Genomic DNA, 26,891 nt, shown 5'->3' on the forward strand with positions numbered 1-26,891 from the left:
AAGATCTCCTGAGTCTGAAGAGACTTTGTCGAAAGACTGAGCGTCTCTGGAAGTCCACTAAACTTGTGGTGCACAGACTTCACCTCAGGGATCTGATGTCTTCTTATAATGAGATGGTAGAAACTGCTAGATCTGATTACATCAGAAAACTTACAGCAGCAAATAAGAAAAACCCCAAAGTTTTGTTTGACACGATTAATTCACTCGTGTCTCCTGCTCCTCAAATCACGCCTGTCTTCTGTGAAGCTGACAGCAATACATTGTTGAGATTTTTCATTGACAAAATTAAATTGATCAAAGAGAAAATCTCTCCCCCTTTGTTTGGAATCCCTACTGTCTCTGAGCCACTCTCCTCCTCTTGGTCCTCCTTCACTGCTGTATCTTTGGGTGATATTTCAGCACTAGTGAACAAGATGAAACCCTCCTCTTGCTCAGATGACGTCCTTCCTTGTAGGCTTTTTATCAAAGTATTTGATATAATTGGCCCCTGGGTTACCAATATGGTCAACCTCTCCCTTTCCATAGGGGTTTTTCCCAATGCATTTAAACATGCCATTGTGGAGCCTCTGCTCAAAAAACCAGGCTTGGACCCTACTGACCTCAGTAATTTCAGGCCTATTTCTAAGCTCCCTTTCTTGTCCAAGATCTTGGAGAAGGTGGTGTCTGAGCAGCTGTCTTTGTTCCTGGATCAGAGCGACATCCATGAGAAGTTTCAGTCTGGCTTCCGTAAACATCACTCTACGGAGACAGCTTTATTGAAAGTGTCCAGTGACATCATGATGTCGGCTGACTCGGGTAAATCAACTGTTCTGGTTCTCTTGGATCTGTCCTCAGCCTTTGACACAGTTGATCACCAGATCCTGCTAAGTAGACTGAGGGATGAAGTGGGACTGTCTAGGTCTGTGTTAGAATGGTTCTCATCTTACCTTTCTGGGAGCAGTTTTAGTGTATCTGCCAATCAAATGAGGTCTGAATCGGCAAATCTGTTGTGTGGAGTCCCTCAAGGTTCTGTTCTGGGTCCCTTATTGTTTTTGCTGTACTTGATTCCCCTCGGTAAAATCATTCAGAGATTTCCTGATGTTTCTTATCACATTTTTGCTGATGACATCCAGCTCTACTGCTCTTTTGATCCAACTGAGCCCCAGAGGTTGAACAGCTTAGTCAATTATTTGCTAGAAATCAAACAATGGCTGAGTGAAAACACTCTACAGCTAAATGTGGACAAAACTGAAACTCTGGTGATTGCTCATGATGATAAGGTTCCAGGGTTGAGTCAGTACTTGGGTGACTTAGGTCAGTCTGTCAAACTGAGCCTGAGAAACCTGGGTGTTGTATTTGATAAAGACATGTCTCTTGTTCAACAATGCATAAAACTGACCAGAAACTGTTTCCTTCAACTGAGAAAAATCTCTAAACTTTTGGAAATTTTGTCGGGACATGATCTGGAGCTTAGAATCCATGCGTTTGTTTCTTCTCGTCTGGACTATTGCAACAGTTTGTTTTCATGTCTAAACAACAATGGGCTGTCTCGCCTGCAGTTGATTCAGAACTCTGCAGCGAGAATTCTAACCTGCTCTAGTAGAAGAACTCACATTTCTCCGATCCTTAAAACTCTTCACTGGCTTCCAGTTTCTTTCAGGATCAACTTTAAAATTCTGGTTCTTACTTTCAGAGCTATTCATGGTCAGGCTCCTCCTTACATCACTGACCTGATCCAGCCTTACACCCCAGCTCGAGCTCTGAGGTCTGTGGATCAGAATCTACTTATGGTTCCTCGCAAACGGCTCAGGACCAGAGGAGATAGATCTATTCAGGCTGTTTCTCCTAAGCTTTGGAACAATCTTCCTCTCTCTTTGCGCTTGATGGAGTCTACTGACTGTTATGGGAATGGGCCATTCCCATTTCAACTATTATGTTATCAGTTTTATCTTGATCTTTAAAAAAAATACTTTATTGAATATTGTTTTGATTGTTTAAGCGCTTTGTGACCCTGTTGTGGAAAAGCGCTATACAAAAAAAATGTACTTACTTGAATGTCTTCCTGAATATTTGGTGCATCTGAAACAAAAAGTTTTGCTGCTTTGTTTTTGATGGAATACATTAGAGAGTATTGATTCAGAGATGGTGCTCTCAAATCTTGTCCATCCCTGGGTGGGCTTGAACCACACACCTTTCAGTTAACTGCCGAATGCACTAACCAATGTGGCCACAGAGACACATGCTAGGCAAGCATAAGCAAGAAAGGTTTATGTAACAAACACTATAGTTGTTTTTTTTCAAAGTGGGAATTATATAAAGTCAACCTATTAAAACTAGGCCGTCCCTGGGTGGGCTTGAACCACCAACCTTTCGGTTAACAGCCGAAACGCGCTAACCAATTGCGCCACAGAGACACATGCAAGACAAGCATAGGCAAGAAAAAAAATTAAAGTTGGTTTTTAATTGCACTGGGAATAATGTAAAATCCTTAGCTGCAGAAATGACACACACATTCTGGTTAACCTGATTTCTGATGTCCATCAAAGGCCTTGTTTGGGCAGTAGACAGCACATTAGTCTTGCGTCCTGAGATCCGAGCCTCACACAGGGCACTAAAAAAAAGTAGTTATTAACGTTTTACAGTTGCTGCTTCCTGTGAAGATGTTCCTAGTCTGACAACGTATTTAACAATATGGAGAAAATTTTTTCATGATGGCGATAACATTGTGTATAGTTGCCTATGAGGTTAATCGGAGGCCTAGGAAACCGTCATCTCGCATAGTGTGTAGCTACCAGGGGAGCCCATGCTTAGCATTGTGTATATTAGCTTTGCGCAGTGGCAGTATCGTAGCCCATGAGGTTTATCCGAGGCACGATTATTGCTAGTTGAAAACTTTACCCAATACCCCGCCTTGACGACTTGAAATACAGTCGGCTATGGCAATTTTTGATGTCTCTCAGGAGACTAACTCGTTGTGTGAAATACAATGGAAAAAAGTTTACAGAATACACGTGCACTAAGTATGTATCAATGGAGGAGTTTTTGAAACTTTTTAAAATACATCTAGGAAGACTAACCTGTTGATGAATAGTTATATAGATGCAGATGAGTCTTGAAGATATTTTGGACCTCAGCTTCACTTTTCTAACTAGAATTGGCCAAATTCCAGGGGTACTGGGTGTTGGTGGTCCAGGATCTTCCGACAATTTTTACTGAGAACGCATTATACGAGTTAGTGAAATGATCTGTTTCAAACCAACATTTGTTAAAAAGTGACTATCACATTGATATTTTTCATCAGCCAAATTGAATTTTTCAATTCCCATTCCCATTGCAGAATTTTTGGGGGATTCAGAACTATTTAGTGAGATGGCTCAGCGGGCCTCACCATTAGTTAAAGGCACATGATGGAGAATACGGCTTCTTCTCAAGCACTGGCTTATCAGTTCACTCGTGTTTCTCTTCAGATCGTATAAATCTTTCGCCTTTTACTAAAGATTTCCGTGGAGAGGGACAACATGAGTCTTTAATAATTTTTTGCTGCCCTTCTTTGGTGGGGCTTCATCATATGTTCAAGTAAAATAGCTGAATTTAAAAACTGTATGTTTATACGATTCATGGAAGCATTTCCATCATTGAGCATCCTTAAAGTTTTGGTCACAGAGTTTTTGGGGGATTCAGAACTATTTAGTAAGACGGCTCAGCGGGCCTCACCATTAGTTAAAGGCACATGATGGAGAATACGGCTTCTTCTCAAGCACTGGCTTATCAGTTCACTCGTGTTTCTCTTCAGATAGTATAAATCTTTCGCCTTTTACTAAAGATTTCCGTGGAGAGGGACAACATGAGTCTTTCATAATTTTTTGCTGCCCTTCTTTGGTGGGGCTTCATCATATGTTCAAGTAAAACAGCTGAATTTAAAAACTGTATGTTTATACGTTTCATGGAAGCATTTCCATCATTGAGCATCCTTAAAGTTTTGGTCACACTTGATCAAGTTTCCAACAGGCAGACAAAGCCTATCCGAGGCTCGGTTACTGTTATATTGGTTAAATGTCTTCCTGAATATTTGGTGCACCTGAAACAAAAAGTTTTGCTGCTTTGTTTTTGATGGAATACATTAGAGAGTATTGATTCAGAGATGGTGCTCTCAAATCTTGTCCATCCCTGGGTGGGCTTGAACCACACACCTTTCAGTTAACTGCCGAATGCACTAACCAATGTGGCCACAGAGACACATGCTAGGCAAGCATAGGCAAGAAAGGTTTATGTAACAAATACTATAGTTGTTTTTTTTTTCAAAGTGGGAATTATATAAAGGCAACCTATTAAAACTAGGCCATACCTGGGTGGGCTTGAACCACCAACCTTTCGGTTAACAGCCGAACGCGCTAACCAATTGCGCCACAGAGACACATGCAAGACAAGCATAGGCAAGAAAAAAATTAAAGTTGGTTTTTAATTGCACTGGGAATAATGTAAAATCCTTAGCTGCAGAAATGACACACACATTCTGGTTCACCTGATTTCTGATGTCCATCAAAGGCCTTGTTTGGGCAGTAGACAGCACATTAGTCTTGCGTCCTGAGATCCGAGCCTCACACAGGGCACTAAAAAAAGTAGTTATTAACGTTTTACAGTTGCTGCTTCCTGTGAAGATGTTCCTAGTCTGACAACGTATTTAACAATATGGAGAACATTTTTTCATGATGGCGATAACATTGTGTATCGTTGCCTATGAGGTTAATCGGAGGCCTAGGAAACCGTCATCTCGCATAGTGTGTAGCTACCAGGGGAGCCCATGCTTAGCATTGTGTATATTAGCTTTGCGCAGTGGCAGTATCGTAGCCCATGGGGTTTATCCGAGGCGCGATTATTGCTAGTTGAAAACTTTACCCAATACCCCGCCTTGACGACTTGAAATACAGTCGGCTATGGCAATTTTTGATGTCTCTCAGGAGACTAACTCGTTGTGTGAAATACAATGGAAAAAAGTTTACAGAATACACATGCACTAAATATGTATCAATGGAGGAGTTTTTGAAACGTTTTAAAATACATCTAGGAAGACTAACCTATTGATGAATAGTTATATAGATGCAGATGAGTCTTGAAGATATTTTGGACCTCAGCTTCACTTTTCTAACTAGTGTTAGATTGGAAATTATTCTACACTATACGTATACGCCATAAGTTAAATTAATGCTAAAAAGATGATCAAAATATAGAGTATAAAATACTAGCCTCATCTAAGAGCTTAAACGTTTAAATACACATTCACAACCAACATTTCACTTGCATACTGATATACACTGTGTCAAGGGTAGCTTGAAACAGACTAGAGATTATTCAGCGATTTAATGAAGGACTGTCTGTCTGCTCTGTTCACACCTGTGGACGTGAAACAAAAGGGCAACACGGAACACACCCAAAAGAGGGGGGCTGGAAGACAAAGGAACTTGCCCACACAACAGGCAAGGAAGGAAGTTACTCTCCAGGTGACTCGAAACAGAAGTTAACATAACAGAACCACTGCCCCGGAAAAGGCGACCCCCTGGACAGGAAACTTTCCCTTAAATGTAGAGACAACCCATAACCAGGGACCGTCTTTCCCGGAGCTATTGACCTGTACAGCTGCCGGCAAAGAGCGAGTCCGATCGATCGTAAAAGTTTCTATGTTTGTTTGTTTTGAAGCGGTGAATAAACGACCGTACACTCTGAATTGATCCTTTTTTCTCCATAAAGCAAAGTATTAAGACCCGGAGGTGACGTCGTGTTGGAGCGACGGTAACGGACTCCGGTTCTATCCGTTTTAAATGGTGCCGTGACGCGGATTTGTTTTGGAGATTCTTGGAAAGAGGAATGGCGACTGACTGAAGTTTTTTCTCAGCCGGACGAACGGGACAAAGATAAGGTAAGCAGAAAGCCTTTTATTTGATTTCTGCATTTAGTTTCGTCTGGCTGAGTTGATCGATGTCCGAAGCTGTGTGAGTGGATGGGTTGTGCGTTGATTCCGCTTGTAAAGCAAACGAACATATAACTTGTTGTTTTGGTTTTGGTTTTCCGTTACGATTCTCGGCACATAAAGTAATCACAGACAGAACAAAATTGGCCGGGGATTCTGTCGAGTGACAAATATATCTCTATTAGCACGTTTTAAAGGCATTTAATTCACCCTTTTAGAGAGGCTTAACCCCCGAGAGTACGAACGGAATGTTTTAAAAAAAAGGCTTTTCTTGGTTAAATAATCGAGTTTCTGGGTATGGTTACGCTGACTAGTGAGTACTTATATTATGATAAAAAATAAAAACACTTTCTTGATTAAATACAACGTTAACGCTAATGTGTGTTTTTTAAGTTTTTTGGGAAGAAATTTATAGATAAGCTTTCTTGAATTTCTATTGGTTAAAAAAGAGGTTTTTTTCTTGTAAGTTTTATGCTGCGAGTTTATTTTTAAAAAAGGGAAAAAACAGCTTACTTGGAGTTATTTATAAAAGTAGTTTTACGGTCAACTGCCGTGGACTTCTATTGGTTGAAAAAAGCGTTTTTTGCTTGTGAATTTTATATCACAAGTTTTTTTTTAATAGATTTTTGGTCATTATAATATAAGTATTCAAGCGTGTTTTTTGTTTTAAAAAGCATTTTCTTGCGAGGATTGATGCCGCAAGTTTTTTGACAAGGGTTGAAATACTTTTGTTGTTTCTTATGTTACGTTGGTTGCATAGTGAGTACCTATATTGTGATAAAAAAAATAACGACTTTCTTGACTAAATGCGACGTTAATGCTAATACGTGTTTTTTCAAGTTTTGTGGAAAGAAATTCTTCAGTTTCTATTGGGTTTAAAAAAGAGTTTTTTCTTGTAAGTTCTATGAGTTTTTTTAACAAAATAAGGGTAAAAATAACTTTGTTTGATTGTCATGTCATAATAAAGTTTGGGATTATAATATAGGTATTCAAGCGTGACAGTTCTCATATAGAGAGGGAGACGAACAATTGGTGTAAAAATAAATAAAATAAAAATTAATTAAAAATAAGGAAAAACAAAATAAATAAAAAGAAGAAATGGAGTTATCTGAACTGCGGTTAAAATGGCAGTCTCGTGGAATAGGATCATGTGGTGCTGTATTGTTTCGCTCTGTAAGTTCTTATGTGGAAAAAATTGCTCCGTTGGATCGGAAAAATGTTGTGAAAAACTGGTATAAATGGGCTAAAGAGCAAAGGAAGGTTGGAAATCTGCCTGATTGGGGCATGCCTATGCCTGAAGAAGATATTCTTGGTGAAAATGTGAAAAATATTAATCTTGAACTTGAAGTCATTAGGAGGAGAAAAACAAGCATGTTGTTTAGTGGAAAATACAGACTGGCTTTGTTAGAAAAAACTAAAACCGATAGAGACAGATTTTTTGTGATTATGGAAATGGTAAAAATAAAGTTAAATACTGAAGTGATGGCACCAGTGAAAGCTGTTAAAAAGGAAGTTGTTGATGAAAATAATGTAACTGAAAAAACTGATTCACCACCACCTTACCTAGAAGGTGGAAACCAAAATGTAAACTCACAAATGTTGTCTGATAGATTGCAAAAAATGGTAATGAAAGAAAAAGTGAACACCCAGGCTCCAGTGTTCAATGTTACAGGAGGGCAGCTGATGATGGATCAAGATGGTAATGAAATAGATAAAACAAAAATGATAAATGTAAAAGAGATTATGGATAATGTAGCAATAATAACACACAGGCAAGAAAATCTCACAAGAGATCTGTTAGACACAGCAGAAAAAACACTTAACAGATCAGTTGAAATGGCAATTAGACAAGGACAAAATAAAGAAGATGAAGATGTGAGTGCAGCCCTGACAAGTGCACTAGAAACCATAGAAAAGTTGCGTAAAAAAGCAAAGGACAAAGCAGATAAATTGAAAAAGAAAAAGTACAGCGAGGAAGAAAGCAGCAGTGAGGATGAAGAACTAGACAAATATTGTAAGTATAAACTTGACCCAGGCACGCCATTGAAACCTTCTAAATATACAGTAAAAACTAGAAAAGGTGAGAAAGGGACACTAAAAGAAAGATCAGATGGATTAGGAACAAGCCTTTCTGGACAATTTCCTTTAGTGGTGAAAAGTGGAAGAAGGAGGGATTATACTGATTATGTCTCAGCAAGTATGATGGATGTACAATGTCTGAAAGAAAAACTTCCTCCGTTGGAAAGAGGAGCAGGTCCGTGGATTAATGTTTTTTGCAACAATATGACAGGAATTGTATTGGCTATTGGAGATTGGAGACAAATTGTTACAGCATGTGTGGGTGCTGATAAAGTGTCAAAAATAGAAGAAGAAGCAGGAACAGAATGCGAGCCTCATCAAACACCATTCTCTCATCATTCAAGACATATATGGCTGGCCATGAGGGAGGCGTTCCCTACAAAGGTGGATGTGAATGAACTAACGTCATGCATGTACAAAAATGAAGAAAGTGGTAGTGAATATGTAACACGTTATAGGACTAAGTGGGAGGAACAACTGGGTGGTCCACTAACTGACAGTCACCTTGCACTCTTCAGGGGGGCAATTGTAAAGGGATGCCCAACTTCTGTAAGAAACCGTTTAGAGGCTGTAGTAGGATTGGATAAAAAATCTATAATAGAATGGGAAGAATATTTAAGCCATTATGTTAAGATGTTTATCGAAGAATTGAAAGAACAAGAAGAATGTGACAAAAATGACATGAGACAATTGAATAAAACAAAACTCTCTGAGCTTCGTCAACAGGTCAAGGAAAGACAGAAAGAAAAACAAATGGCACAACGGCCACCAATTACTGCAGCCCCACAGTATTTCACACCACACGACGACTGTTGTTATTCATGTGGGCAACCAGATCACTGGAGTAATGAATGTCCTTTCTATCTTCAGCATTATTTAACAGCCTAAAATACAATAATGCATAAATCTGCTTTCACCCCCCTACCTGATATGAATCCTCAGCCCTCATCAAACTAATGGTAGCATAAAAGAATAGCTAAAAATGATACAGTAGCAACAAGACAAAATAATTCAATTTTTTAAGGCTATTTCTAACTGAATGTGTTAAGTTGTGTAATTACAGGAAAGGAGATGTTTTAAATCAGCTACACAGAGGCTGGAGCGAGTTGTGTTGTGAGGACAGTTAAAACAAAGGACACAGACCCCTGCTGACATTCCACAGGTTGTAAACAATGCGACATGAGCCGTGTTGCAGTGGGGAAGATGATGTCAGGCTCATGGAGAAAGTGACTCCTGTGTCCAGTTGTAAGATGTAAGTAAGGAGAAGAATTTTGAGTAGTAATGAAGGTGTGAATCAGGTTGTAGAAGTGGAGGTGTGAATCAGTTGCTGAAATGGTCATTTAAGAAAGGTCTCTAATGTAATTAATGATAAAAACAATTGGTCAAAAGGAAAGATGTTTTTTTGGGCAAGACGGTGATGCACAGAAGATTCTAGTTGGCTTTGAAAAAACATTGCATTACAAAGCCCATGAGATGTTTTTTATCAGGAATTTGTTAATTCCAGAAGTTGAATTTATCAATGAAAGTGAAAATGGTTACTCTTTCATCCTTACTGTACAATGATTTACAATCTCATTTAGAAGACATGGTTCTGACAGGGAAGTCTTCGCAACATAAATAAATAGTGGTGACATTCACTTGAAAAATGACTTGAAAGGTTTCATATAAAATAGATGTAGGTTTTAATTCAATGGTAAAGGAATGATTTCCAAAGTTCAGCACAGGTGAGGTCAGACAACATAACACCCCAGTTTCAATTTTGCAGAAAGAAAAGTTGTATGTTTTTCTTGTATTTAACGAATATGTCTAGTTCTCCTTTTACAGTTGAAGGAGACCGGAAGCCTTAAAATGACCTAACAAAGGTCATGGATGATCCAGATTTAAATAAGCATTCAGGTGGAGATACCTGGAATGTGACACAGCAGGGGGTGGCACCAACACCAGTGCAGAACAGTGACACCATCATTTAAAGAAAACCTGGTAAAATAACATCTTAAGACTCTCACAGGTTCCACAAGAAGGACTACAGCAGAGACGGCGTAGTTAAACAGGGGGAGTTGGATCAAGGTGATCTTTGAGATGATCAGACAACAGTAGCCCAAAGGACAGGTAACATAAAAAGATGTTATGTGTCCTCTAGGGGAGGTTGATGTATGAATGGAATGAATGGAATGAGAAATGAATGAACAGTGAACAGTATTGGTGAAACTGATGTGGGGATTCCTGGTTTTATGTCCTAAATGGGGGACGCCCCGGGTAAATCAAAGCGAAAAAGAAAAGAAAAATGAAAAAATAAGCAAACAAAAACTAAGAATGAACCTAAAAACTTAAACTACACTAACAATAAAAATTAGCTCATTTAGATTAAAACTAAAACTGATCTAGATTTAAAATAAACTAAAGAAGAAATAAAATATATATTAGAAGTAGAAATAAAAAATTATATAAAAAATGTAAAGAACCAATATGGAAATAATAAAAATACAAAATAAACAAATAGGGTAAAAGAACATGTATTGTGGTCGACTCATACTGCCAGGTAACAGGCAGAGGGCAGCGGACGTGTGTATTACTCTCTCCAACCAGGGTCAAAATCAGTGGACGCAGGATTTTCTGACCTGGATGAGTAAAGGCACTCAGAAGCATCAACCACATTCCCCATCAGAAAAAACAAGCGGATAAGTACATGGGGAAATTACCCAATTCTATTACATTAATAAAAAACTTTTTTTGGTCAGAGCTACTCCTGAATGAAGGTTGTTTGTGTGTAGGTTCAAGAAGATGGACTCGGAGAAGATTGAAGAAGACGGATTACTGGGATCGTTTTTTCCTCTACACGCCTGGAATCGGATCATGGACGAAGAAGACCAGCTAGACTACGAGGAAGAACAGTCGAACCGACTGGTGAAGAACAATCATACCAACAACCAAAGAGGAACAATCGGACCAACAGACGGACTGGACTAATGAGAAACATGAAAGAATGATGAAAGACCACCTCTAAATAAGGCCAAACCTTGTGTCACCGTTTTAAAATGTTTTAAGCATAACAGACAGATGATTATATTTTCGGTTATACATATAGCGTGTGCAGGTACATGATAATAATATGTTATTGGGAAAATGATAATATTAGATAATATAATAATAAAGTAATGATAAAATATTGCTGCGGAACAACCATTTACTTAGAAAAATTGGACCTTTTTGTTTATGACGTGACCTGTAAAGGCCACGTCAACAGGGGGAGTTGTTAGATTGGAAATTATTCTACACTATACGTATACGCCATAAGTTAAATTAATGCTAAAAAGATGATCAAAATATAGAGTATAAAATACTAGCCTCATCTAAGAGCTTAAACGTTTAAATACACATTCACAACCAACATTTCACTTGCATACTGATATACACTGTGTCAAGGGTAGCTTGAAACAGACTAGAGATTATTCAGCGATTTAATGAAGGACTGTCTGTCTGCTCTGTTCACACCTGTGGACGTGAAACAAAAGGGCAACACGGAACACACCCAAAAGAGGGGGGCTGGAAGACAAAGGAACTTGCCCACACAACAGGCAAGGAAGGAAGTTACTCTCCAGGTGACTCGAAACAGAAGTTAACATAACAGAACCACTGCCCCGGAAAAGGCGACCCCCTGGACAGGAAACTTTCCCTTAAATGTAGAGACAACCCATAACCAGGGACCGTCTTTCCCGGAGCTATTGACCTGTACAGCTGCCGGCAAAGAGCGAGTCCGATCGATCGTAAAAGTTTCTATGTTTGTTTGTTTTGAAGCGGTGAATAAACGACCGTACACTCTGAATTGATCCTTTTTTCTCCATAAAGCAAAGTATTAAGACCCGGAGGTGACGTCGTGTTGGAGCGACGGTAACGGACTCCGGTTCTATCCGTTTTACTAGAATTGGCCAAATTCCAGGGGTACTGGGTGTTGGTGGTCCAGGATCTTCCGACAATTTTTACTGAGAACGCATTATACGAGTTAGTGAAATGATATTTTTCATCAGCCAAATTAAATTTTTCAATTCCCATTCCCATTGCAGAATTTTTGGGGGATTCAGAACTATTTAGTAAGATGGCTCAGCGGGCCTCACCATTAGTTAAAGGCACATGATGGAGAATACGGCTTCTTCTCAAGCACTGGCTTATCAGTTCACTCGTGTTTCTCTTCAGATCGTATAAATCTTTCGCCTTTTACTAAAGATTTCCGTGGAGAGGGACAACATGAGTCTTTAATAATTTTTTGCTGCCCTTTGGTGGGGCTTCATCATATGTTCAAGTAAAACAGCTGAATTTAAAAACTGTATGTTTATACGTTTCATGGAAGCATTTCCATCATTGAGCATCCTTAAAGTTTTGGTCACAGAATTTTTGGAGGATTCAGAACCCCTGAGTTATCTATCATAACCTCAGGTTCTACGAGTTGGTGCGAAGCCCTCTAACGGCTTCGATATTGGTTTACCCCGAGGCACCGCCTCGTCTCTGAGAAAGCTTAATGAACTCGCCATCCAGCAGGGGGCAGTCCACTTCCTATAAAGGCGGGAAGCACCCGCCGCACTTTCTCCAACTGAAAAGTCAGCGAGAAGGGCGGCCGCTGGGCGACGAGGTTAGAGGGCTTCGCACCAACTCGTAGAACCTGAGGTTATGATAGATAACTCAGGGGTTCTACGTCATTGGTGCTCCGCCCTCTAACGGCTTCGCTATTGGTTTACCCAAAAGGCGAAGCCTGACGGGATAAATGTACCCCCAGCTGGACGCCGCTCCTGAAGCAGCATCGCTAGGGCCCCGCCGGCCCAGGATCCAAGTCCACTGGAGCCGTGGGCCTCGAGGGGGGGCACAGCAGCGCTCAAAACCGTATGAGCTACTGATCCCGCCGTCACGTCGAAGAGATAGGCCTTAGCAAGGTAGACGTGGACGCCCAAGAAGCAGCTGAGCAGATATCCTCTGCTGCCACACCCCGCAAAAGAGCCACTGAGGCTGCCACACCACGGGTGGAATGTGCCCTCAGACCGCTAGGAGCGGATCCACCCGCTGCTCGGTAGGCCCGGATAATGGCCGATCTCACCCAATGAGAGAACCTCTGGGAGGAGATCGCCTCTCCCTGTCGGCATCTACCGTGGCAGACAAAAAAGGGCATCAGAGCGCCTAAACACGGCCACCCGCCGCAAGTACCAGGCCAACGCCCTCACTGGACACAACAGGTGGAGACGTTCCTGACCCGGGTCCGAGTGGGGCGGCGGATGAAAGGCCCGCAGCGTGAAGGTCGTCGCCCGGAACAAGGAACTCAGAATCTTTGGGCGGAACGCTGTGTTAGGACACAAAGACACCGAAGACTCCTCGACGCCAAGAAAAGACACTCAGGGCTAATGGAGAGGGCACAAAGCTCACTTGCTCTCTTCGTGGTTGTTAGTGCCAGAAGGAGCGATACCTTGAAGACAAGATATCCAGTGGGACTTGGTCAAGAGGCTCGAAGGTCGGGCCTGTGAGAGAGTCCAGTACCAACTGGAGATCCCACTGAGGGCTGGAAGGCCTTGCAGGAGGTCGAAGCCTGCAGGCACCCCGCAAGAAACGTGCCACCAAGGGGTGGGCGCGAACCGAAGCACCCTCAAAACCGACATGTCTCGTCGCTATGGCTGATGCGAACACTCTCAGTGTCGCCACAGTCCGCCAGTTGTCCAGCAAATGTTGCAGGAAAGACAAGATAGCGGAGACCAACAAGAGCTGGGGTCCAAGGACCTGTCTGAACACCAGCGGGAGAAAATCCCCCACTTTGAGGCATAAGCCTGCGTGTCGACGGGGCCCGTCCCGAACAGCTCGTCCCGTGCAGGAGCCACACCTTGAGAGGCCGGCCCAGCACCGGGGGCGCTGTCAGAGTCCCCCCTGCCTGACACAGGGCAGCGGGGCCCCAAGGGATGGCCCACGGGGCCCCGACCGCCATGCGCACCAGCTCTGGGAACCAGAGCGCCCCCGGGGAGTCTGGTGCTACTAGTATTAACCTCAGCCCCCCCCCCCCCCGCCTCGCCCTCCGAACCAAGGGGAGAAGGAGCCGCGGAGGAGGGAAGGCGAACAGTAGACCGACCGGCCACCTCGAATGGGCTAAAGTGTCCACGCCTAGTGGGGGGCATCCGAAGCCCTGAGGGAGAACCAAAGAGGGCATTTGAAGTTCTCCTTGCTGGCGAAGAGGTCTGCAACCGGGTGACCGAACCGAGACCAGATCTCGCTCGCCACTGCCTCGGACAGACCCCATTCGTCCTGGACGGCCCCCCTCGACAGTCTGTCCGCTACTGCGTTCAGATCGCCCGGTACGTGCTGAGCTCTGAGCGAAAGCAGGTGACAGTCTGCCCACAGCCACGCCTTCTTTGCCACACTCAGAAGGGCTGGGGATCTGACTCCACCTTGGCGATTTACGTACGCCACGGCGGTGGAGCTGTCGGATAGTACTAGGACGTTGGACCGTGACAGTTGGGGAGAGAGGTGAAGCAGGACATTGTGAATCGCCTTCAGCTCTAGCCAGTTTATGTGTCTGAGCACCGGACTGCTCCAGACCCCACTGGCATAGGCCTGACCCGAGGAGCCTCCCCAACCTGTCAGAGAAGCGTCTGTGAACACTTGAGTGTAACGAAGGACGCAACCCAATGGAACTCTCCGCCTGAGGTTGGCTAGAGAGTTCCAAAACTGGATGTCCTGCAAAACCCGAGCGGGAAGGCGCTTTCCGCCTCTTTCCCGCTTGAGGTCTAGCTTGAGACGACCAAACCATCTCTGAAGCTCCCTCATGTGCAGCAAGCCCAGCCGAACTACCGTGTGGGCTGCTGCCATGAGCCCCAGGAGGGACATAACAGTGCCTGCTGTTGTCACGTGACACCAAGCTTCCAGCAACTGTGTTGTCAGTCGGAGAATGGGCTGGATACGCACGTCCGGGAGGCGCGCGTATCCCTCGTCCGAGTTCAACAGTACCCCCAGGTAACTAACTGTTGAACTGGAGTCAGAGCACTCTTGCTGAGGTTCACTGTGAACCCCAGGGTGGCAATATGGCTCAACACCTTCTGTGTGTGAGCGCAACTTCCTGCCTCTGACCTGGCAAGGATCAACCAGTCGGTCAAGATCCTTACCCCACTCACTCTCAAAGGCTCCACTGCCGCTTCCACACACTTGGTGAAGGTCCTGGGTGCCAGAGAGTAGCCGAACGGGAGTCGAGTGTATTGTCGACTCTGCTGCGGCTGCTGGCTCCCCGGCTCGCGCTGCGGATCTTGGCGACGCTCACTCGTCGCACGCCGCCGCTGTTGCCGATGTTGTTGGTGCTGCTGGGGTGGCTGGTCTCTGGTGACGCTCCCCCCCAGCACCAGATGATGATGCCGACGAACGGGATCTCCGTCTCCGCGTATCCCCGTCGCGCCTCGTCATCACGCCAAACGTGGCGTTATCCATGACGTTTCTCCGCCAAACGTGACGTCATCCATGGCGCCGGGATTTTTTTGACAACGCTCATCGGTGGTCAAACCCCGTCAGCGCATGTCAACACGGAAGTGAAGTAAACACAGCTGATCAAGCCGGTCTCGTGGACATTTGCTTATCAGGCCGACGAACGGGATCTCCGTCTCCGCGTATCCCCGTCGCGCCTCGTCATCATGCAGGTGATGGCGGAGCTGTGCCGCCTCCTGCCGGGCCATTCCTCTCAATGGTGCGTCCGTTCCATGGCGTTTCTCCGCCGAACGTGACGTCATCCATGGCGTTTCTCCGCCGAACGTGACGTCATCCATGGCGTTTCTCCGCCAAACGTGACGTCATCCATGGCGTTTCTCCGCCAAACGTGACGTCATCCATGACGTTTCTCCGCCAAACGTGACGTCATCCATGGCGCCGGGATTTTTTTGACAACGCTCATCGGCGGTCAAACCCCGTCAGCGCATGTCAACACGGAAGTGAAGTAAACACAGCTGATCAAGCCGGTCTCGTGGACATTTGCTTATCTGGAAACAAGGCACATGGTTGAGTCTGCCATTCATTCGTGTGGACAGACTCCGTTATTACAGTTTCGGCATGACCCGGACGAAGGGGATAAAAACCTCCTCCGAACTGTGTTCTGAGAGGAAACTCTCGCCGTCTATGAACGGCGGAGCATGTTAGCTTAGCATTAGCGGCGAAAGTCTCTAATGACGCCTGTGAATACATCACACTCACAGGCGGAAACCCATGCACACTAACACCTCTCAAGTGAACCCGTCGAGTGCGCTGCAGGAGGGCCATGTGGCCTGCAAGAGATACTCACCTGATCGCTCTCGCATACCTCATGGTCGACTCCATGCAGCGAGCCAGTCGTCCTCCTAGTCGACGTCTGTTCATGATCGATGGACGACTCAGCTCGACTCATCAGGGCCCAACACGTTGGAACGTGAGCTTGTCGAGTGCAGCGCACAGGACTGCCATGTTGTTTGTTTTCCTTTAACAACATGGCAGTCCTGTGTTGATCATAATCATGATCTGAGGCGGGTGGGTCGACAAGCCTCGAACGCTTCCCGTCACTGTCAAAAGCCGTGGGAAGCGCTCGGAAGGCCACATAATCATCACGTGTGATTTGGGCCTCTAGGCAAACGAAGCAGACATGTGTGTCTCCTCTTCAGGGAGTCTTCGTGCACACATGGTTCACTTCAATATTCATTCGCCATCATACATTCCACTGTCAGGAGCTTTCTCGCTGAGTTGAAAAAGGAGAAAGTGCGGCGGGTGCTTCCCGCCTTTATAGGAGGTGGACTGCCCCCTGCTGGGTGGCGAGTTCATTAAGCTTTCTCAGAGACGAGGTGGTGCCTCGGGGTAAACCAATAGCGAAGCCGTTAGAGGGCGGAGCACCAATGACGTAGAACTATTTAGTAAGACGGCTCAGCGGGCCTCACCATTAGTTAAAGGCACATGATGGAGAATACGGCCTCTTCTCAAGCACTGGCTTATCAGTTCACTCGTGTTTCTCTTCAGATCGTATAAATCTTTCGCCTTTTACTAAAGATTTCCGTGGAGAGGGACAACATGAGTCTTTAATAATTTTTTGCTGCCCTTCTTTGGTGGGGCTTCATCATATGTTCAAGTAAAACAGCTGAATTTAAAAACTGTATGTTTATACGTTTCATGGAAGCATTTCCATCATTGAGCATCCTTAAAGTTTTGGTCACAGAATTTTTGGAGGATTCAGAACTATTTAGTAAGACGGCTCAGCGGGCCTCACCATTAGCTAAAGGCACATGATGGAGAATACGGCCTCTTCTCAAGCACTGGCTTATCAGTTCACTCGTGTTTCTCTTCAGATCGTATAAATCTTTCGCCTTTTACTAAAGATTTCCGTGGAGAGGGACAACATGAGTCTTTAATAATTTTTTGCTGCCCTTCTTTGGTGGGGCTTCATCATATGTTCAAGTAAAACAGCTGAATTTAGAAACTGTATGTTTCATGGAAGCATTTCCATCATTGAGCATCCTTAAAGTTTTGGTCACACTTGATCAAGTTTCCAACAGGCAGACAAAGCCTATCTGAGGCTGGGTTACTGTTAAATTGGTTAAATGTCTTCCTGAATATTTGGTGCACCTGAAACAAAAAGTTTTGCTGCTTTGTTTTTGATGGAATACATTAGAGAGTATTGATTCAGAGATGGTGCTCTCAACTCTTGTCCATCCCTGGGTGGGCTTGTACCACACACCTTTCAGTTAACTGCCAAATGCACTAACCAATGTGGCCACAGAGACACATGCTAGGCAAGCATAGGCAAGCAAGGTTTATGTAACAAACACTATAGTTGTTTTTTTCAAAGTGGGAATTATATAAAGTCAACCTATTAAAACTAGGCCGTCCCTGGGTGGGCTTGAACCACCAACCTTTCGGTTAACAGCCGAACGCGCTAACCAATTGCGCCACAGAGACACATGCAAGACAAGCATAGGCAAGAAAAAAATTAAAGTTGGTTTTTAATTGCACTGGGAATAATGTAAAATCCTTAGCTGCAGAAATGACACACACATTCTGGTTCACCTGATTTCTGATGTCCATCAAAGGCCTTGTTTGGGCAGTAGACAGCACATTAGTCTTGCGTCCTGAGATCCGAGCCTCACACAGGGCACTAAAAAAAGTAGTTATTAACGTTTTACAGTTGCTGCTTCCTGTGAAGATGTTCCTAGTCTGACAACGTATTTAACAATATGGAGAACATTCTTTCATGATGGCGATAACATTGTGTATCGTTGCCTATGAGGTTAATCGGAGGCCTAGGAAACCGTCATCTCGCATAGTGTGTAGCTACCAGGGGAGCCCATGCTTGGCATTGTGTATATTAGCTTTGCGCAGTGGCAGTATCGTAGCCCATGAGGTTTATCCGAGGCGCGATTATTGCTAGTTGAAAACTTTACCCAATACCCCGCCTTGACGACTTGAAATACAGTCGGCTATGGCAATTTTTGATGTCTCTCAGGAGACTAACCCGTTGTGTGAAATACAATGGAAAAAAGTTTACAGAATACACATGCACTAAATATGTATCAATGGAGGAGTTTTTGAAACGTTTTAAAATACATCTAGGAAGACTAACCTGTTGATGAATAGTTATATAGATGCAGATGAGTCTTGAAGATATTTTGGACCTCAGCTTCACTTTTCTAACTAGAATTGGCCAAATTCCAGGGGTACTGGGTGTTGGTGGTCCAGGATCTTCCGACAATTTTTACTGAGAACGCATTATACGAGTTAGTGAAATGATCTGTTTCAAACCAACATTTGTTAAAAAGTGACTTGAATATTTGAACATTGATATTTTTCATCAGCCAAATTGAATTTTTCAATTCCCATTCCCATTGCAGAATTTTTGGGGGATTCAGAACTATTTAGTAAGACGGCTCAGCGGGCCTCACCATTAGTTAAAGGCACATGATGGAGAATACGGCCTCTTCTCAAGCACTGGCTTATCAGTTCACTCGTGTTTCTCTTCAGATCGTATAAATCTTTCGCCTTTTACTAAAGATTTCCGTGGAGAGGGACAACATGAGTCTTTAATAATTTTTTGCTGCCCTTCTTTGGTGGGGCTTCATCATATGTTCAAGTAAAACAGCTGAATTTAGAAACTGTATGTTTCATGGAAGCATTTCCATCATTGAGCATCCTTAAAGTTTTGGTCACACTTGATCAAGTTTCCAACAGGCAGACAAAGCCTATCTGAGGCTGGGTTACTGTTATATTGGTTAAATGTCTTCCTGAATATTTGGTGCACCTGAAACAAAAAGTTTTGCTGCTTTGTTTTTGATGGAATACATTAGAGAGTATTGATTCAGAGATGGTACTCTCAAATCTTGTCCATCCCTGGGTGGGCTTGAACCACACACCTTTCAGTTAACTGCCAAATGCACTAACCAATGTGGCCACAGAGACACATGCTAGGCAAGCATAGGCAAGCAAGGTTTATGTAACAAACACTATAGTTGTTTTTTTTCAAAGTGGGAATTATATAAAGTCAACCTATTAAAACTAGGCCGTCCCTGGGTGGGCTTGAACCACCAACCTTTCGGTTAACAGCCGAACGCGCTAACCAATTGCGCCACAGAGACACATGCAAGACAAGCATAGGCAAGAAAAAAATTAAAATTGGTTTTTAATTGCACTGGGAATAATGTAAAATCCTTAGCTGCAGAAATGACACACACATTCTGGTTCACCTGATTTCTGATGTCCATCAAAGGCCTTGTTTGGGCAGTAGACAGCACATTAGTCTTGCGTCCTGAGATCCGAGCATCACACAGGGCACTAAAAAAAGTAGTTATTAACGTTTTACAGTTGCTGCTTCCTGTGAAGATGTTCCTAGTCTGACAACGTATTTAACAATATAGAGAACATTCTTTCATGATGGCGATAACATTGTGTATCGTTGCCTATGAGGTTAATCGGAGGCCTAGGAAACCGTCATCTGGCATAGTGTGTAGCTACCAGGGGAGCCCATGCTTGGCATTGTGTATATTAGCTTTGCGCAGTGGCAGTATCGTAGCCCATGAGGTTTATCCGAGGCGCGATTATTGCTAGTTGAAAACTTTACCCAATACCCCGCCTTGACGACTTGAAATACAGTCGGCTATGGCAATTTTTGATGTCTCTCAGGAGACTAACTCGTTGTGTGAAATACAATGGAAAAAAGTTTACAGAATACACATGCACTAAATATGTATCAATGGAGGAGTTTTTGAAACGTTTTAAAATACATCTAGGAAGACTAACCTGTTGATGAATAGTTATATAGATGCAGATGAGTCTTGAAGATATTTTGGACCTAATTCCAGGGGTACTGGGTGTTGGTGGTCCAGGATCTTCCGACAATTTTTACTGAGAACGCATTATACGAGTTAGTGAAATGATCTGTTTCAAACCAACATTTGTTAAAAAGTGACTTGAATACTTGAACATTGATATTTTTCATCAGCCAAATTGAATTTTTCAATTCCCATTCCCATTGCAGAATTTTTGGGGGATTCAGAACTATTTAGTAAGACGGCTCAGCGGGCCTCACCATTAGTTAAAGGCACATGATGGAGAATACGGCCTCTTCTCAAGCACTGGCTTATCAGTTCACTCGTGTTTCTCTTCAGATCGTATAAATCTTTCGCCTTTTACTAAAGATTTCCGTGGAGAGGGACAACATGAGTCTTTAATAATTTTTTGCTGCCCTTCTTTGGTGGGGCTTCATCATATGTTCAAGTAAAACAGCTGAATTTAGAAACTGTATGTTTCATGGAAGCATTTCCATCATTGAGCATCCTTAAAGTTTTGGTCACACTTGATCAAGTTTCCAACAGGCAGACAAAGCCTATCTGAGGCTGGGTTACTGTTAAATTGGTTAAATGTCTTCCTGAATATTTGGTGCACCTGAAACAAAAAGTTTTGCTGCTTTGTTTTTGATGGAATACATTAGAGAGTATTGATTCAGAGATGGTGCTCTCAAATCTTGTCCAGGTGTGTGGGCTTGTACCACACACCTTTCAGTTAACTGCCAAATGCACTAACCAATGTGGCCACAGAGACACATGCTAGGCAAGCATAGGCAAGCAAGGGTTATGTAACAAACACTATAGTTGTTTTTTTCAAAGTGGGAATTATATAAAGTCAACCTATTAAAACTAGGCCGTCCCTGGGTGGGCTTGAACCACCAACCTTTCGGTTAACAGCCGAACGCGCTAACCAATTGCGCCACAGAGACACATGCAAGACAAGCATAGGCAAGAAAAAAATTAAAGTTGGTTTTTAATTGCACTGGGAATAATGTAAAATCCTTAGCTGCAGAAATGACACACACATTCTGGTTCACCTGATTTCTGATGTCCATCAAAGGCCTTGTTTGGGCAGTAGACAGCACATTAGTCTTGCCTCCTGAGATCCGAGCCTCACACAGGGCACTAAAAAAAGTAGTTATTAACGTTTTACAGTTGCTGCTTCCTGTGAAGATGTTCCTAGTCTGACAACGTATTTAACAATATGGAGAAAATTCTTTCATGATGGCGATAACATTGTGTATCGTTGCCTATGAGGTTAATCGGAGGCCTAGGAAATCGTCATCTCGCATAGTGTGTAGCTACCAGGGGAGCCCATGCTTGGCATTGTGTATATTAGCTTTGCGCAGTGGCAGTATCGTAGCCCATGAGGTTTATCCGAGGCGCGATTATTGCTAGTTGAAAACTTTACCCAATACCCCGCCTTGACGACTTGAAATACAGTCGGCTATGGCAATTTTTGATGTCTCTCAGGAGACTAACTCGTTGTGTGAAATACAATGGAAAAAAGTTTACAGAATACACATGCACTAAATATGTATCAATGGAGGAGTTTTTGAAACGTTTTAAAATACATCTAGGAAGACTAACCTGTTGATGAATAGTTATATAGATGCAGATGAGTCTTGAAGATATTTTGGACCTCAGCTTCACTTTTCTAACTAGAATTGGCCAAATTCCAGGGGTACTGGGTGTTGGTGGTCCAGGATCTTCCGACAATTTTTTACTGAGAACGCATTATACGAGTTAGTGAAATGATCTGTTTCAAACCAAAATTTGTTAAAAAGTGACTTGAATACTTGAACATTGATATTTTTCATCAGCCAAATTGAATTTTTCAATTCCCATTCCCATTGCAGAATTTTTGGGGGATTCAGAACTATTTAGTAAGACGGCTCAGCGGGCCTCACCATTAGTTAAAGGCACATGATGGAGAATACGGCCTCTTCTCAAGCACTGGCTTATCAGTTCACTCGTGTTTCTCTTCAGATCGTATAAATCTTTCGCCTTTTACTAAAGATTTCCGTGGAGAGGGACAACATGAGTCTTTAATAATTTTTTGCTGCCCTTCTTTGGTGGGGCTTCATCATATGTTCAAGTAAAACAGCTGAATTTAGAAACTGTATGTTTCATGGAAGCATTTCCATCATTGAGCATCCTTAAAGTTTTGGTCACACTTGATCAAGTTTCCAACAGGCAGACAAAGCCTATCTGAGGCTGGGTTACTGTTAAATTGGTTAAATGTCTTCCTGAATATTTGGTGCACCTGAAACAAAAAGTTTTGCTGCTTTGTTTTTGATGGAATACATTAGAGAGTATTGATTCAGAGATGGTGCTCTCAAATCTTGTCCCTCCCTGGGTGGGCTTGAACCACACACCTTTCAGTTAACTGCCAAATGCACTAACCAATGTGGCTAGGCAAGCATAGGCAAGCAAGGTTTATGTAACAAACACTATAGTTGTTTTTTTTCAAAGTTGGAATTATATAAAGTCAACCTATTAAAACTAGGCCATCCCTGGGTGGGCTTGAACCACCAACCTTTCGGTTAACAGCCGAACGCGCTAACCAATTGCGCCACACAGAGACACATGCAAGACAAGCATAGGCAAGAAAAAAATTAAAGTTGGTTTCTAATTGCACTGGGAATAATGTAAAATCCTTAGCTGCAGAAATGACACACACATTCTGGTTCACCTGATTTCTGATGTCCATCAAAGGCCTTGTTTGGGCAGTAGACAGCACATTAGTCTTGCGTCCTGAGATCCGAGCCTCACACAGGGCACTAAAAAAAGTAGTTATTAACGTTTTACAGTTGCTGCTTCCTGTGAAGATGTTCCTAGTCTGACAACGTATTTAACAATATGGAGAACATTCTTTCATGATGGCGATAACATTGTGTATCGTTGCCTATGAGGTTAATCGGAGGCCTAGGAAACCGTCATCTGGCATAGTGTGTAGCTACCAGGGGAGCCCATGCTTGGCATTGTGTATATTAGCTTTGCGCAGTGGCAGTATCGTAGCCCATGAGGTTTATCCGAGGCGCGATTATTGCTAGTTGAAAACTTTACCCAATACCCCGCCTTGACGACTTGAAATACAGTCGGCTATGGCAATTTTTGATGTCTCTCAGGAGACTAACTCGTTGTGTGAAATACAATGGAAAAAAGTTTACAGAATACACATGCACTAAATATGTATCAATGGAGGAGTTTTTGAAACGTTTTAAAATACATCTAGGAAGACTAACCTGTTGATGAATAGTTATATAGATGCAGATGAGTCTTGAAGATATTTTGGACCTCAGCTTCACTTTTCTAACTAGAATTGGCCAAATTCCAGGGGTACTGGGTGTTGGTGGTCCAGGATCTTCCGACAATTTTTACTGAGAACGCATTATACGAGTTAGTGAAATGATCTGTTTCAAACCAACATTTGTTAAAAAGTGACTTGAATACTTGAACATTGATATTTTTCATCAGCCAAATTGAATTTTTCAATTCCCATTCCCATTGCAGAATTTTTGGGGGATTCAGAACTATTTAGTAAGACGGCTCAGCGGGCCTCACCATTAGTTAAAGGCACATGATGGAGAATACGGCCTCTTCTCAAGCACTGGCTTATCAGTTCACTCGTGTTTCTCTTCAGATCGTATAAATCTTTCGCCTTTTACTAAAGATTTCCGTGGAGAGGGACAACATGAGTCTTTAATAATTTTTTGCTGCCCTTCTTTGGTGGGGCTTCATCATATGTTCAAGTAAAACAGCTGAATTTAGAAACTGTATGTTTCATGGAAGCATTTCCATCATTGAGCATCCTTAAAGTTTTGGTCACACTTGATCAAGTTTCCAACAGGCAGACAAAGCCTATCTGAGGCTGGGTTACTGTTAAATTGGTTAAATGTCTTCCTGAATATTTGGTGCACCTGAAACAAAAAGTTTTGCTGCTTTGTTTTTGATGGAATACATTAGAGAGTATTGATTCAGAGATGGTGCTCTCAAATCTTGTCCAGGTGTGTGGGCTTGTACCACACACCTTTCAGTTAACTGCCAAATGCACTAACCAATGTGGCCACAGAGACACATGCTAGGCAAGCATAGGCAAGCAAGGGTTATGTAACAAACACTATAGTTGTTTTTTTCAAAGTGGGAATTATATAAAGTCAACCTATTAAAACTAGTCCGTCCCTGGGTGGGCTTGAACCACCAACCTTTCGGTTAACAGCCGAACGCGCTAACCAATTGCGCCACAGAGACACATGCAAGACAAGCATAGGCAAGAAAAAAATTAAAGTTGGTTTTTAATTGCACTGGGAATAATGTAAAATCCTTAGCTGCAGAAATGACACACACATTCTGGTTCACCTGATTTCTGATGTCCATCAAAGGCCTTGTTTGGGCAGTAGACAGCACATTAGTCTTGCGTCCTGAGATCCGAGCCTCACACAGGGCACTAAAAAAAGTAGTTATTAACGTTTTACAGTTGCTGCTTCCTGTGAAGATGTTCCTAGTCTGACAAGGTATTTAACAATATGGAGAACATTCTTTCATGATGGCGATAACATTGTGTATCGTTGCCTATGAGGTTAATCGGAGGCCTAGGAAACCGTCATCTGGCATAGTGTGTAGCTACCAGGGGAGCCCATGCTTGGCATTGTGTATATTAGCTTTGCGCAGTGGCAGTATCGTAGCCCATGAGGTTTATCCGAGGCGCGATTATTGCTAGTTGAAAACTTTACCCAATACCCCGCCTTGACGACTTGAAATACAGTCGGCTATGGCAATTTTTGATGTCTCTCAGGAGACTAACTCGTTGTGTGAAATACAATGGAAAAAAGTTTACAGAATACACATGCACTAAATATGTATCAATGGAGGAGTTTTTGAAACGTTTTAAAATACATCTAGGAAGACTAACCTGTTGATGAATAGTTATATAGATGCAGATGAGTCTTGAAGATATTTTGGACCTCAGCTTCACTTTTCTAACTAGAATTGGCCAAATTCCAGGGGTACTGGGTGTTGGTGGTCCAGGATCTTCCGACAATTTTTACTGAGAACGCATTATACGAGTTAGTGAAATGATCTGTTTCAAACCAACATTTGTTAAAAAGTGACTTGAATACTTGAACATTGATATTTTTCATCAGCCAAATTGAATTTTTCAATTCCCATTCCCATTGCAGAATTTTTGGGGGATTCAGAACTATTTAGTAAGACGGCTCAGCGGGCCTCACCATTAGTTAAAGGCACATGATGGAGAATACGGCCTCTTCTCAAGCACTGGCTTATCAGTTCACTCGTGTTTCTCTTCAGATCGTATAAATCTTTCGCCTTTTACTAAAGATTTCCGTGGAGAGGGACAACATGAGTCTTTAATAATTTTTTGCTGCCCTTCTTTGGTGGGGCTTCATCATATGTTCAAGTAAAACAGCTGAATTTAGAAACTGTATGTTTCATGGAAGCATTTCCATCATTGAGCATCCTTAAAGTTTTGGTCACACTTGATCAAGTTTCCAACAGGCAGACAAAGCCTATCTGAGGCTGGGTTACTGTTATATTGGTTAAATGTCTTCCTGAATATTTGGTGCACCTGAAACAAAAAGTTTTGCTGCTTTGTTTTTGATGGAATACATTAGAGAGTATTGATTCAGAGATGGTGCTCTCAAATCTTGTCCCTCCCTGGGTGGGCTTGAACCACACACCTTTCAGTTAACTGCCAAATGCACTAACCAATGTGGCTAGGCAAGCATAGGCAAGCAAGGTTTATGTAACAAACACTATAGTTGTTTTTTTTCAAAGTTGGAATTATATAAAGTCAACCTATTAAAACTAGGCCATCCCTGGGTGGGCTTGAACCACCAACCTTTCGGTTAACAGCCGAACGCGCTAACCAATTGCGCCACACAGAGACACATGCAAGACAAGCATAGGCAAGAAAAAAATTAAAGTTGGTTTCTAATTGCACTGGGAATAATGTAAAATCCTTAGCTGCAGAAATGACACACACATTCTGGTTCACCTGATTTCTGATGTCCATCAAAGGCCTTGTTTGGGCAGTAGACAGCACATTAGTCTTGCGTCCTGAGATCCGAGCCTCACACAGGGCACTAAAAAAAGTAGTTATTAACGTTTTACAGTTGCTGCTTCCTGTGAAGATGTTCCTAGTCTGACAACGTATTTAACAATATGGAGAACATTCTTTCATGATGGCGATAACATTGTGTATCGTTGCCTATGAGGTTAATCGGAGGCCTAGGAAACCGTCATCTGGCATAGTGTGTAGCTACCAGGGGAGCCCATGCTTGGCATTGTGTATATTAGCTTTGCGCAGTGGCAGTATCGTAGCCCATGAGGTTTATCCGAGGCGCGATTATTGCTAGTTGAAAACTTTACCCAATACCCCGCCTTGACGACTTGAAATACAGTCGGCTATGGCAATTTTTGATGTCTCTCAGGAGACTAACTCGTTGTGTGAAATACAATGGAAAAAAGTTTACAGAATACACATGCACTAAATATGTATCAATGGAGGAGTTTTTGAAACGTTTTAAAATACATCTAGGAAGACT

General features: G+C 42.7%; 26 non-coding genes across 26 annotated transcripts; 18 read left to right on the top strand and 8 right to left on the bottom strand.

Moving 5' to 3' along the window:
- Positions 1-2,318: 2,318 nt before the first annotated feature.
- trnan-guu (transfer RNA asparagine (anticodon GUU)) lies at positions 2,319-2,393 on the bottom strand. Its single transcript has one exon. It is a non-coding gene; the product is annotated as a tRNA-Asn (tRNA).
- A 410-nt stretch (positions 2,394-2,803) lies between these two features.
- LOC148077808 (U4 spliceosomal RNA) lies at positions 2,804-2,943 on the top strand. The gene has a single exon (XR_015711694.1). It is a non-coding gene; the product is annotated as a U4 spliceosomal RNA (small nuclear RNA).
- A 483-nt stretch (positions 2,944-3,426) lies between these two features.
- LOC148077809 (U5 spliceosomal RNA) lies at positions 3,427-3,540 on the top strand. The gene has a single exon (XR_015711558.1). It is a non-coding gene; the product is annotated as a U5 spliceosomal RNA (small nuclear RNA).
- A 212-nt stretch (positions 3,541-3,752) lies between these two features.
- LOC148077810 (U5 spliceosomal RNA) lies at positions 3,753-3,866 on the top strand. Its single transcript, XR_015711667.1, has one exon. It is a non-coding gene; the product is annotated as a U5 spliceosomal RNA (small nuclear RNA).
- A 453-nt stretch (positions 3,867-4,319) lies between these two features.
- Positions 4,320-4,393, bottom strand: trnan-guu (transfer RNA asparagine (anticodon GUU)). The gene has a single exon. It is a non-coding gene; the product is annotated as a tRNA-Asn (tRNA).
- Positions 4,394-4,801: 408 nt separating this feature from the next.
- LOC148077812 (U4 spliceosomal RNA) lies at positions 4,802-4,941 on the top strand. Its single transcript, XR_015711781.1, has one exon. It is a non-coding gene; the product is annotated as a U4 spliceosomal RNA (small nuclear RNA).
- A 7,253-nt stretch (positions 4,942-12,194) lies between these two features.
- On the top strand, positions 12,195-12,305 carry LOC148077813 (U5 spliceosomal RNA). The gene has a single exon (XR_015711678.1). It is a non-coding gene; the product is annotated as a U5 spliceosomal RNA (small nuclear RNA).
- A 4,683-nt stretch (positions 12,306-16,988) lies between these two features.
- On the top strand, positions 16,989-17,102 carry LOC148077814 (U5 spliceosomal RNA). Its single transcript, XR_015711559.1, has one exon. It is a non-coding gene; the product is annotated as a U5 spliceosomal RNA (small nuclear RNA).
- Positions 17,103-17,314: 212 nt separating this feature from the next.
- Positions 17,315-17,428, top strand: LOC148077815 (U5 spliceosomal RNA). Its single transcript, XR_015711560.1, has one exon. It is a non-coding gene; the product is annotated as a U5 spliceosomal RNA (small nuclear RNA).
- A 442-nt stretch (positions 17,429-17,870) lies between these two features.
- On the bottom strand, positions 17,871-17,944 carry trnan-guu (transfer RNA asparagine (anticodon GUU)). The gene has a single exon. It is a non-coding gene; the product is annotated as a tRNA-Asn (tRNA).
- A 408-nt stretch (positions 17,945-18,352) lies between these two features.
- On the top strand, positions 18,353-18,492 carry LOC148077817 (U4 spliceosomal RNA). The gene has a single exon (XR_015711695.1). It is a non-coding gene; the product is annotated as a U4 spliceosomal RNA (small nuclear RNA).
- Positions 18,493-18,983: 491 nt separating this feature from the next.
- LOC148077818 (U5 spliceosomal RNA) lies at positions 18,984-19,097 on the top strand. Its single transcript, XR_015711561.1, has one exon. It is a non-coding gene; the product is annotated as a U5 spliceosomal RNA (small nuclear RNA).
- A 443-nt stretch (positions 19,098-19,540) lies between these two features.
- Positions 19,541-19,614, bottom strand: trnan-guu (transfer RNA asparagine (anticodon GUU)). Its single transcript has one exon. It is a non-coding gene; the product is annotated as a tRNA-Asn (tRNA).
- Positions 19,615-20,022: 408 nt separating this feature from the next.
- LOC148077820 (U4 spliceosomal RNA) lies at positions 20,023-20,162 on the top strand. Its single transcript, XR_015711696.1, has one exon. It is a non-coding gene; the product is annotated as a U4 spliceosomal RNA (small nuclear RNA).
- A 461-nt stretch (positions 20,163-20,623) lies between these two features.
- Positions 20,624-20,737, top strand: LOC148077821 (U5 spliceosomal RNA). The gene has a single exon (XR_015711562.1). It is a non-coding gene; the product is annotated as a U5 spliceosomal RNA (small nuclear RNA).
- A 440-nt stretch (positions 20,738-21,177) lies between these two features.
- trnan-guu (transfer RNA asparagine (anticodon GUU)) lies at positions 21,178-21,251 on the bottom strand. The gene has a single exon. It is a non-coding gene; the product is annotated as a tRNA-Asn (tRNA).
- A 408-nt stretch (positions 21,252-21,659) lies between these two features.
- LOC148077823 (U4 spliceosomal RNA) lies at positions 21,660-21,799 on the top strand. The gene has a single exon (XR_015711697.1). It is a non-coding gene; the product is annotated as a U4 spliceosomal RNA (small nuclear RNA).
- Positions 21,800-22,291: 492 nt separating this feature from the next.
- On the top strand, positions 22,292-22,405 carry LOC148077824 (U5 spliceosomal RNA). Its single transcript, XR_015711563.1, has one exon. It is a non-coding gene; the product is annotated as a U5 spliceosomal RNA (small nuclear RNA).
- A 428-nt stretch (positions 22,406-22,833) lies between these two features.
- Positions 22,834-22,909, bottom strand: trnan-guu (transfer RNA asparagine (anticodon GUU)). Its single transcript has one exon. It is a non-coding gene; the product is annotated as a tRNA-Asn (tRNA).
- Positions 22,910-23,317: 408 nt separating this feature from the next.
- Positions 23,318-23,457, top strand: LOC148077826 (U4 spliceosomal RNA). Its single transcript, XR_015711699.1, has one exon. It is a non-coding gene; the product is annotated as a U4 spliceosomal RNA (small nuclear RNA).
- Positions 23,458-23,948: 491 nt separating this feature from the next.
- On the top strand, positions 23,949-24,062 carry LOC148077827 (U5 spliceosomal RNA). Its single transcript, XR_015711565.1, has one exon. It is a non-coding gene; the product is annotated as a U5 spliceosomal RNA (small nuclear RNA).
- A 440-nt stretch (positions 24,063-24,502) lies between these two features.
- Positions 24,503-24,576, bottom strand: trnan-guu (transfer RNA asparagine (anticodon GUU)). Its single transcript has one exon. It is a non-coding gene; the product is annotated as a tRNA-Asn (tRNA).
- A 408-nt stretch (positions 24,577-24,984) lies between these two features.
- On the top strand, positions 24,985-25,124 carry LOC148077829 (U4 spliceosomal RNA). The gene has a single exon (XR_015711700.1). It is a non-coding gene; the product is annotated as a U4 spliceosomal RNA (small nuclear RNA).
- Positions 25,125-25,615: 491 nt separating this feature from the next.
- Positions 25,616-25,729, top strand: LOC148077830 (U5 spliceosomal RNA). Its single transcript, XR_015711566.1, has one exon. It is a non-coding gene; the product is annotated as a U5 spliceosomal RNA (small nuclear RNA).
- A 428-nt stretch (positions 25,730-26,157) lies between these two features.
- On the bottom strand, positions 26,158-26,233 carry trnan-guu (transfer RNA asparagine (anticodon GUU)). The gene has a single exon. It is a non-coding gene; the product is annotated as a tRNA-Asn (tRNA).
- A 408-nt stretch (positions 26,234-26,641) lies between these two features.
- Positions 26,642-26,781, top strand: LOC148077832 (U4 spliceosomal RNA). Its single transcript, XR_015711701.1, has one exon. It is a non-coding gene; the product is annotated as a U4 spliceosomal RNA (small nuclear RNA).
- The last annotated feature ends 110 nt before the right edge of the window (positions 26,782-26,891 follow it).

This window comes from Callionymus lyra, chromosome 6 (genome assembly GCF_982586985.1).
Source record: "Callionymus lyra chromosome 6, fCalLyr1.hap1.1, whole genome shotgun sequence".
Taxonomy (NCBI): domain Eukaryota; kingdom Metazoa; phylum Chordata; class Actinopteri; order Syngnathiformes; family Callionymidae; genus Callionymus; species Callionymus lyra.